We start from the raw sequence: 10,192 nt of genomic DNA, 5'->3' as shown, positions 1-10,192 counted from the left end.
TAGTGTGGGGTGGGACTATGAGCACTGAGCTGTGACTGGACAAAGTCACCATCACTTTATCCAATCAGGGCTCTGACAGTGCTCTGTGCCCTAATTGGCAAAGCCTTGCTCCTTACCAGCGTACTTTTGAAGATCTTTCATGTGCCAGTCTATATTTATGTGAAAAAGTGAGCACTGTCCATGGAAATTGTTAAGTTCTTCAACATATTTTGACCATTAGATCCATGTTGAAACAGTGTCTACATATATATTAATAGATGTAAAGCTGCACTGTTGAAGAAGTAAGTGCACCCTTGGCTTTGGAAGCTGGTATTGCCACCTTTATCAGAAAAGTTAAAGTTGAAGGCATATTGCGAAACTGCCCACCCATTTCTGACTGTGAGCTGTGTGCAGGTAAGCTGTGGACAAGGGATTCAAGGGTGTAAGTGAGCTGTAGGCAGGGGGTTCAGGGGTGTAGTTGAGTTGTGGACAGGGGGTTTAGGGGTGCAGGTGGGCTGTGGACAGGGGGTTCAGGGGTGTAAGTGAGCTTTGGACAAGGATTTCAAGGGTGTAGGTTAATTGTTGACAAGAGGTTCAGGTGAGCTGTAGGTGAAGGGTACAGGTGAGCTGTGGCTGGGCTGTGTAGAGGTGAGTGGTGGATGAACTGTGCAGAGGCAAATGGTGGATGAGAGGTGCAAGAGTGAGCTGTGAACAAGGCACGCAGAGGTGAGCTGTGCCTATTGGGGGGCATTAAAACTGTGAAGGATGGGGAGTTGTGCAGAGTGGAACTGTAGATGGAAAGTGCACTGGTGAGCTTTGGATGAGGGTGCAAAGATGGACAGTGGCAGAACGGTGCAGATGTGAGTGGTGAAATGATTCTGGGAGTTATTACTGAACCCATTGACACCAGTGCTGGGATTGATCATTATCAATGGGGTTTACCGTATTCCCTCTCTCTCTTCAGTGTACCTCCAAGCCCTATTTTTGTATAAAACATAGCAAAGCAAAGGACAAGGTGCCACAGTACAAGCCAAACACAAACAAAACTATCTACCTACCTACCTATATTGACTACTAACACATTTTGACCACATACAAACAATTTCAGTGGATGGCACCACATTTTTCTTCATGGTCCCTTTAAAGGCTTAATTCACCTTTTTAGAGAAAATGAAAAGGTAAACAAATACCCTACACCCGTATTTCTCAACTAGGGTTCTTCCTGAGCTAGCTAGAGGTTCCTTGAGTAATTTCTGAGTCTCAGATAAGTAACCACTGACACCACTGATCGTTTTAGCTATTTATACAGAGGCATTTTTCCTAAGAATTACAAATGTAAGGATCATTCTTCCAAGTGGCCATCACACTAATGTACTGTGAGCTGTAGATACAGTAATTATTAGGAGGGGTTCTCTGAGACAAGAAAACCATGGGGGGAAGACCACGGCCTACACCAGTATCTCTCAACTAGGGTTCCTCTTGAGCTTCCTAGGGGTTCCTTGAGCAATAAGCAATTTCTGACACTCAGATAACAGGATTTTTAAAACAGCTTACCTGTAAAATCCTTTACATTGATGTACATCAGGGGGCACAGAGCCATAGTACACAGGAATCAGAGCATTTGTATGGCACTGATTGCTGTATAAATGACAATGGTCCCAAAAATGTGTCAAAATGTCCGATGTTTCTGCCATAATGTCGCAGTCACAAAAAAAATTGATGATCGTCGCCATTACTAGTAAAAAAAAAATTATTAATAACAATGCCATAAAACTATCCCCTATTTTGTAAACGCTATAAATTTTGAGCAAACCAATCAATAATCGCTTATTGCGATTTTTTTACCAAAAATATGTAGACGAATACGTATAGGCCAAAAACTGAGGAAAAAAAAAGTTTTTTTATATATTTTTGGGGGATATTTATTATAGCAAAAAGTAAAAAAAATTTATTTTTTTAAAAATTGTCGCTCTTTTTTTGTTTATAGCGCAAAAAATAAAAACCGCAGGGGCGATCCACCAAAAGAAAGCTTTATTTGTGGGATAAAAAGGACGTAAATTTTGTTTGGGAGCCACATCACATGACCGCGCAATTGTCAGTTAAAACGACGCAGTGCCAAATCGCAAAAAGTGGTCTGGTCTTAAGCCAGCAAAATGGTCCGGTCTGAAAGTGGTTAAGCTGAAGCTTGAACACTCACTTGACAAATCTATTTGGAAAATAGTGGATTTTGATGCAGCCTGTCCACATTTTGGACCATCTGGCAGTACAAACAAAACATGTGTTTTGCGAACCTGAGCGGTCGCCTTTAAATTGAATCTGATCGCTCTTACTACATCAAGGGAATGTAGTGCCTTCTCTTCCCTAGATTGAGGCTCTGGGAGAAAGAAGGAAGAATAATATCTAGGTTTAAATGGAAACCTTTTACCACTGTTGGTAGGAATTCAGGATGAGGACATAAAACCACCTCATACTTATGCATGATCAAATATGGCTCTTTACAAGACAGAGCCGCTAGTTTCGATACTTTTCTAGCAGAAGAAATGGCAATCAGAGAGATTATCTTTCTTGTCAAAAAGAACCAAGGGAATTTCTCGTAAAGGCTCAAACAGCTGATTCTGCAAATCCGATAAGACCAATTTTAAATCCCAAGGATTTAGAGGTGCCTTGATAGGGTGATTAATCCATGCTACCCCCTGAATAAGCTACGCACCAAAAGTGGGAAGCAAGAGGCCATTGAAAAAACACTGACAAGGCCGGGATCTGGCTTTTGATAGAAGGCAAGGCCAGCTTAATTTCAGATCCCATATGCAGGAAAGAAGGGATCCTGCCTATGATATACTTCCTGGGGTGCCAACCCCTGGATCCACACCAAGAAACATATGCCTTCCAGACTCTGTAGTAAATGATTCTGGAAGCTGGCTTCCTGGCATTAATCAAAGTAGACACTACCGAAGGGGATCACCCACAATCTTTTATAAAGTGGGATTCAACAGTCAAACCTGTTAAATATTTTGTCCGTAAGGTAGGATGAAATATCGGACCTTATGTGAGAAGGTCTGGCTATAATGGCAGAGTTCGAAGGACTGCTACTGCCATCTTTATGATCTTGGTAAATCAAGATCTTCTGGGACCCACTGGGGCCACCAGAATCACCTCCTTTCGTTCCTGCTTAATCCTGTGGAGAAGGCACAGAAGAAGCAGAACTGGAGGAAATGCATAGATCAGTGAAAACTGATCCCATGGGAAGACTAATGCGTCTGTTGCGCCTGCTAGCAGATCCCTTGCCTCGACACAAAGTTGTCGACTTTATTGTTGAATCTGGACGCGAATAGGTCCATGTCCAGAATTCCCATCTCTGACATATCGCTAGGAAGATGTTGGGGGAGAAGAGACCATTCTCCCGAAAATAATTGTTGGCGACTCAAGTAGTTCGCCTGCCAATTCTCTATTCCTGAAATGAAAATTGCCGATAGGCAAAAAATGTTGTGTTCTGCCCAAGCTAGAACATTATTCACCTCTTTTTGGGCTGCAGGATTTCTCGTTCTCCCCTGGTGATTGATGTAAGCCACCGCTGTGGCCTTGTCGAACTGAAACCTGACAGGACAGTCCAGTAGTCTGACCATCCCAGATCCTAGGGCCAGACGTACTGCCTGAATCTTCCAAAATGTTGATAGGCAAGGTCCTCTAACCTGGAACATCTCCCCTGGACAGAATCTTCTTCCAGGGCTGCTCCCCAGCATAGAAGGCTGGCATCTGTTGTTAACACTTTCCAGGATACAGTTAGAATTTTTTTTCCCTTTTGCTGGATAATAACCACCAATTTAGGCTCTGACGGGAGCCAAGCATATTGGAAAAAAAAAGGCCTGAATCTTTTTATTGCCAACCGACAGGATGGTGTTTTGAAGCAGTTTTGGAGTGGAAACTGCGCGTAAGGGATGGCCTCGAAGGAGGCCGCCATTTCTCCTAACAATCTCATGCACAGCCGAATGGAAGGATTTTTCTTTGTTTTGATAAGTTGAATTAGTCCTACAATGGAACTGATTCTTGTCTGGGGCAAGAATACCTTCTTCTATAACCAGCCCCAAGTACTGTAATCTCTTTGATGGTTTTAAGGAGGATTTTCCTAGGTTGAGTATCCAACCCAGAGATTCCAAGTAGTTACAGCTGTGATCAGACTCTGGTTCAGACCTGAGACTTATAAATAGCCTAGGGTTGTTATGCCTTGAGCCCTTATTCTGGCTAAAGGAGGTGCCAGAATGTTTCAGAAAACCGTGGTGCTGTGGCTAAACCGAATGGCAGGGCCACAACTGAAATGATGATTGTATATTTCAAAGTGCAGAAATTTCTGGTGAGCAGAAATTTTATCACCTGGAGATATGCATTTTTGATATTGATTAAAGCCAAAAACTCCCCTCCTTGCAGGATGGACACAACCGATTGGATTGTGTGAAAGGATTGGATGTTTAAGTGCTGATTCAGATCTTTGAGATCTAGAATGGGTCTTACCTCTCTGTTTGGTTCTGGAACCGTAAAAAGTTTGAATCAAACCCTGTGCCCTGTTCCACTAAGGGAACCTCTGATATCACTGACTGGGATAATAGATGATCCAGAGCCAGAAAGAGAGACTTCTTTTTCTCTGGATCCTTGGGAACATTTTCCCTTAGAAAAAATGAGGAGACGGAAACTCTCGGAACTGTCAGGGAACTCGCCGTACGTATGCCCGTCCCCGTATAGCTGCAGTTCCCCTTCGTTCCAGACGCCATGCGCGGTGTCCACCGTCAGAGGCGTACGAGTTCCAGGACGAACGGACGTATGCTAATCCGAACACGTGGACGTACGCCAATCCGAACACACGGAGACACCCGCGCAAATTGAACGGATGTACGTATTCACGCACGGACGGCCACTTCCACCAATCCTGGCTCACTTCCCTCTATATAAACAGGATCCTGGCCTGACACCAGTGCTGGATCGTCTTCAGCTATTCCTGCAAGACCTGATCGTTGCTCCTGTGACCTTGATCCTGTGAACCTTGTTCCGTGACCTTGCTCCTGTGATCCTTGCTCCTGTGACCCGTTCCTGATACCCTCTCCTTGGATACCCCGTGTACTATCTTCCGGACTACCTTTGACCTCGGCTTGGACTTTCGACTTTGGCTTGTCTCCTGATTCGGTACCTCATTTGTTTACACGTTACCAGACCCCTGCTCGTCCTTGACTACGCACCTGCCTCCTGTTATTGTACCGCATTGCCCCCCAGTTGCCGACCTTGCCTGTTACAGACACGTAGTGCTTCCTGCACACCTGCTGGACTTCCGCTGCCTACCTCCGTGACCAGTCAACACCTCTTCTACCGTGAGGACCCAGCGTCTCCAAAGTCTTCTACTTCCACCTGCAGGCACCTGCACCCTTTCGTTGTCCTCACGCTCCCTGTTCCCATCTCCAGGGGCGTGGAGACCGGAAGCGTGCGAGAGGCCACCCTCAGCAGTCTGACTCCGCTGTAAGGTACGTGACAGGAACTCTAGTCGTAAAATGGAGAGAAAACTGCAGAAGCCACCCATCTGTCTTGACATTGTTCCCGCCAGATCTTGAGAATTGCAGGAGCCCTCTCCCCACCCGAATGAGTGGGGGCACCCCTTCATGAGGAGGCTTTAGCATTCTGACCCAAGATCTCTTCTGACCCTGGTTCTGCCCTTGAGGGACTTTTCCTTGAACTTTGCGGTTGAGGCCGTCGAGACTGCCTAGAGGCTGATGCCCCTGGCACAGGAGAGGCAGCACGATTAAAGGAGAAATATTTGAACTTTTTCTTTACTGGTAAAAGAGAACTTTTCCCATTAGAGGTCCTTTGGATGTACTTATCCAGATCGTCTCTAAATAGCCGTTCACCATGAAAGGGAAAACTGGCTAAGAGCTTTTTACAAAGTGCTTCGGATGACCAATTTTTCAGCCACAGAACACTGCGAGAATGCACTAGTCCAAGCATAAGCCATGAAGCTTAAATGATAGAGTCTTTCATAGCTTCTACTGTGAGACATAGTGCGACTGATACACCAGGCCATTGCTGGGCCTGCTGATCAGGCAGAATTTCAAGTATCTCCACAAACTGTTCCTTAATGGACTGAGATACACCAATTGCAGCAAGAACCGGCTGTGCTACTGAACTTGCTAAAGACATATTGTTTTTAGAAAGAAGTTCTAACTTTTTATCTGTTGGATCCTTTAACATCAGTGCATTATCCATCGGACATGTGAGTTTTTTTTAGCCATACATGAATAGGAAAAAAAAAACATCCCCAGATGGGGGAGGTTCTAATGAACCCAATTAAAGGTAGGTTCCTCAAGAGCCTGTGCTGCAGGCAGCAAAAAGGTTGAGTAAGGGAGTACACAAGCAACCTTTGTTGTGATGCTACTCCTTCCATATTAGGATCCTCATAAGAGGATAAATAAGTATCTTCCAAATATTTGGGAAGATCTCCTGATCCCCAGCCTCAATAAGAGGGTCCTGAGCACTAGATGGGAATCTGTTATCTTTAGCCCCACTATGGAGAGACATCATATCATCAATCTTCTTTCCAAATTACAAATGGTGAAGAAAAAACATCTTGTATCATATATACAGGGACGGAAGTGTTTATGCAACAACAGTTTCCCCTGATGGCTCAATCTGACCAGCCACATCACTCTCAGAGGAAGATGACATTCTTTTGGAAATGGATTTATAGTGAAAACCATTGACCCCTTTAGAGGAGTTCCTGGTCCCATTAGAACTCATAGCCTGGAGAATAAAGCAGAGGCACTACCAGCAAAAGAATGTACACTGCTAGGCTATAGTCCAGCACCATTAGCTGCTATTAATCCTAGCCTGGTAAAGTATAATGTGTCAAAGGGAAATGCCTGTCACTAACCTGAACAAGCCATCCTCCTCATGTGTCCCTCCACAGCCAGCAGCAGATACCATACACAGCGCTTAAAAACTTCCTCCATGTGTGGATGGCGTCTGACACCATTAGCCATGCCCCCACATGAATTATGGGCCCCCTCCTTTCCTGTGTTTTCCCGCGTGAGCGTCGGCTCAGGCATCCTGTAAAAACAGCAGACATGGCAGCGGCGGGGTAAATCCTCCGGTGAGTGGCCACGCGTTCTGTCCCTTTCTTTTTAAAAAGGAAACTGCTTTCATATCAATCCCCTGAAGGGGAAAAGGATCCATATTGGGGGCGCAGGAGGAGACCCAGACACCCTTTTCTTACCGGATGATCTGTTGTGGCCAGAGGAGAAGGAGAAATGCACTTCTGCACTGTTTCCAGCATCAGGTCAGTGAGTGCTCAGTACAGCCCCCAGTGGTGACACATAGGCTTGACAGCATTATACATAGAAGGAGAAATTTCGGAGAAAATATAAACCAGTCAAGGGATTGCTGCACTTAAGATTATTTTTTCAAAAAAATATATATATACTGTAGGTACTGTATATGTTACCTCCTGAGTTTGTAAGTAGCAGGCAGCCCTCTCCTTCCTACACCCTAAGTGTGGTCCCTGTGTAGAGTTGCCACCTGTCTGGGATTCACCTGGACAGTCCAAGTTTTGAATCATGTGCCCGGGTTTCAGATTGCCTGGAATGCGGGCCCGAACTGTGGCTTCCAGGCAGGGTTGCTGGCTGAAATTGTAAGTGAAGAGTGTCTGTTACATTCTCTCACACTGCCCAGACCCAGCACTGACAGCCCCCCCCCACCCCCCGCATGGACTGGAGAGGAGAGAGAGCTGATCTGCTCCTCCTCCTGCCGCCCCTCTCCTCCTGTGTCTGTGCCTCAGCAAAGGGGATGTGTGGGTGGGAAGTTTGAATACCAGAAGCCGGATGATGAAGTGTGCCTAGGGTTGCCACCTGTCCAGGATTCACCCGGACAGTTCGGGTTTGGAATCTTGTGTCCGGGTTTCAGTCTGCCTGAAACCCGGACACATTATTTAGACTGAGCTGTGGCTCCTCAAGTAACTGAGATAGTCACACAAACATCTGTTGCCATTCGTGAGCTGCGGGACGCTGTCTGGGGGCAGGTTTGGCATCACTGGGGGGGGGCATGATGTCAGCAAAAACAGTTTGGCCACACCCACTGTTTGCCGCAGCATGCTGCATTACCACTCTGCTTGGGGCACCCAAAGGTGTCTCAGGTCTTTTATAATCCTATAGTGTATACTACGAATAAAAATGTGCCCCGCTAAAGTGTTCGGGTTTGGCTTGAAGAAAAGGTGGCAACCCTAAGTGTGCCTGAGCCTCCATCCTGGGGTGAGTGAGCTCACCATCTATCCCCTGTCTGTGAGTGAAGTCACCCCCCCCCCCCCTTCTCTCTCCTGCCTATGAATCAGTAAACTAATGTAAGGGGGGCCCTGATGTAAGAAGTACTCTTACACTAGAGTTTCCCTTTACCACAGAGTTTATAGCATTCCCCTTTATATCCAACCCCCCTCCTTAAATCAGGATTCACAGAGCACCCCTTGCATCAGTGTCCCCCTTACATTGGAGTCCATAGAGGTCCCCCTTATAGTGTAAGTGGAAAATCTGCAGACTCAGATGTAGGGGGAAACAGCTGGGGTATGCCCCAAGGCTATGTTTTGTACCTTGACATATGATTTTCCAATAAAGTGAATACAAAAATAAAATAAAAAAGATGTAAGGGGGAACTCTGCGGATTCATATATAAAGGGGGAACTCTGCAGACTATGATGTAAGAAGGGATCTGGGAACCTTGATTAAAGGGGAATGCTGGGAACTATAATGTAAGTGGGTGCTCTGGTTACCATAGACCCCCTTACATCAGAGTTCAACTTTACACCAGAGTCTGCAGTGTTCTCCCTTACATCAGAATCCCTCCTTAGATCAGTGTTCTCAGTGTTCCTCCTTAAAGTGGTTTTAAAGGCTCAAGGTTTTTAACCTTCATGTATTCTATGCATGAAGGTCAAAAACCTAAAACTCACCTGAGCTCCCTCTCGATCCAGCGATGTGCACGAGAGCTGAACTTCTCCTGGATCCCTAGAGTTGTCCCATATCAGAGTCAGGTACAAGGGGGTTACAGTGTGTAATGGAACTCTGTGGATTCAGGTTTAAAGGGGGAACTGTGGATTCAGATATAAAGGGGAACACTGCGGATTCAGATCTAAAGAAGAACACCGCAGATTCAGATCTAAAAGGGGAACACTGCGGTTTCAGATCTAAAGGGGAACTCTGTGGATTCAGATGTAAAGGGAAACTCTGCAGATTCAGATGTAAAGGGGAACACTGCTTTGGGGCTGGAATACCGGCAGGCGCAACCACTCACACAAAGAAATATGGGACCTGCAGGTGGATGTTATTAATCCTAATGGCACACCACCCACACTGGAAAAAGTACCTGTACTGGGAATCTCGGTTCCTGTGCGAGCTGCGGTTTCAAAAATAGTGCAGGGACTTCTTTCCTCCGTGCCACGGTGCAGGACAGGGCAGTCCATTCAAATAAATGGGCTCTCGTGCCAGAGCAAACTGCACAATTGTGAACCTAGCCTTAAGGGGAACGCTTCATTCAGATGTAAAGGAGAAACTCTATGGATTCAGATGTAAAGGGAAACTCTACAAATTCAGATGTCAAGGTGAACTCTGCAGATTCAGATGTAAAGGGGAATCTCAGCAGATTCAGATGTAAAGGGGGAACTGCGGAATTCATATGTAAAGGGAAACTCAGTGGATTCAGATCTAAAGGGGAACTTGGTGGATTCAGATGTAAAGGGTAACACTGCTGTGGGACTGGAACAAATACCGGCAGCCGCAACCACTCACACAGAGAACTATGGGACCCGTAGGTGGATGTCATTAATCCTAATGGCATGCTGCCCACACTGGAAATAGCACCAAGCTGCAATTTAAAAAATAGTGCAGGGAATTCTTTCCTGCGAGTTTCGGGGCACGGCAGCCCACTCAAATAAATGGGCTCTCTTTCCAGCGCAAATTGCACAAGTGTTAACCTATCCTTAAGGGGAACTTTTCATTCAAATGTAAAGGTGGAACTCTGTGGATTAGGATGTAAAGGGGAACTCTACAAATTCAGATGTAAAGGGGAACGCTGCAGATTCAGATGTAAAGGGGAACTGTGCAGATTCGGATGTAAAGCGCTACGTAAACTGTTGGCGCTATATAAATCGTTAATAACAATAATAATAATAATAAAAAAGGGGAACTCTGAGAATTTAGAT

The sequence above is a fragment of the Lithobates pipiens genome, unplaced genomic scaffold (genome assembly GCF_037356315.1).
Source record: "Lithobates pipiens isolate NorthernLeopardFrog02 unplaced genomic scaffold, aLitPip1_a1.2 Scaffold_8, whole genome shotgun sequence".
NCBI classification, from domain to species: domain Eukaryota; kingdom Metazoa; phylum Chordata; class Amphibia; order Anura; family Ranidae; genus Lithobates; species Lithobates pipiens.
The sequence above is the reverse complement of the archived record's forward strand: the minus strand, read 5'-3'. Positions refer to the sequence as shown.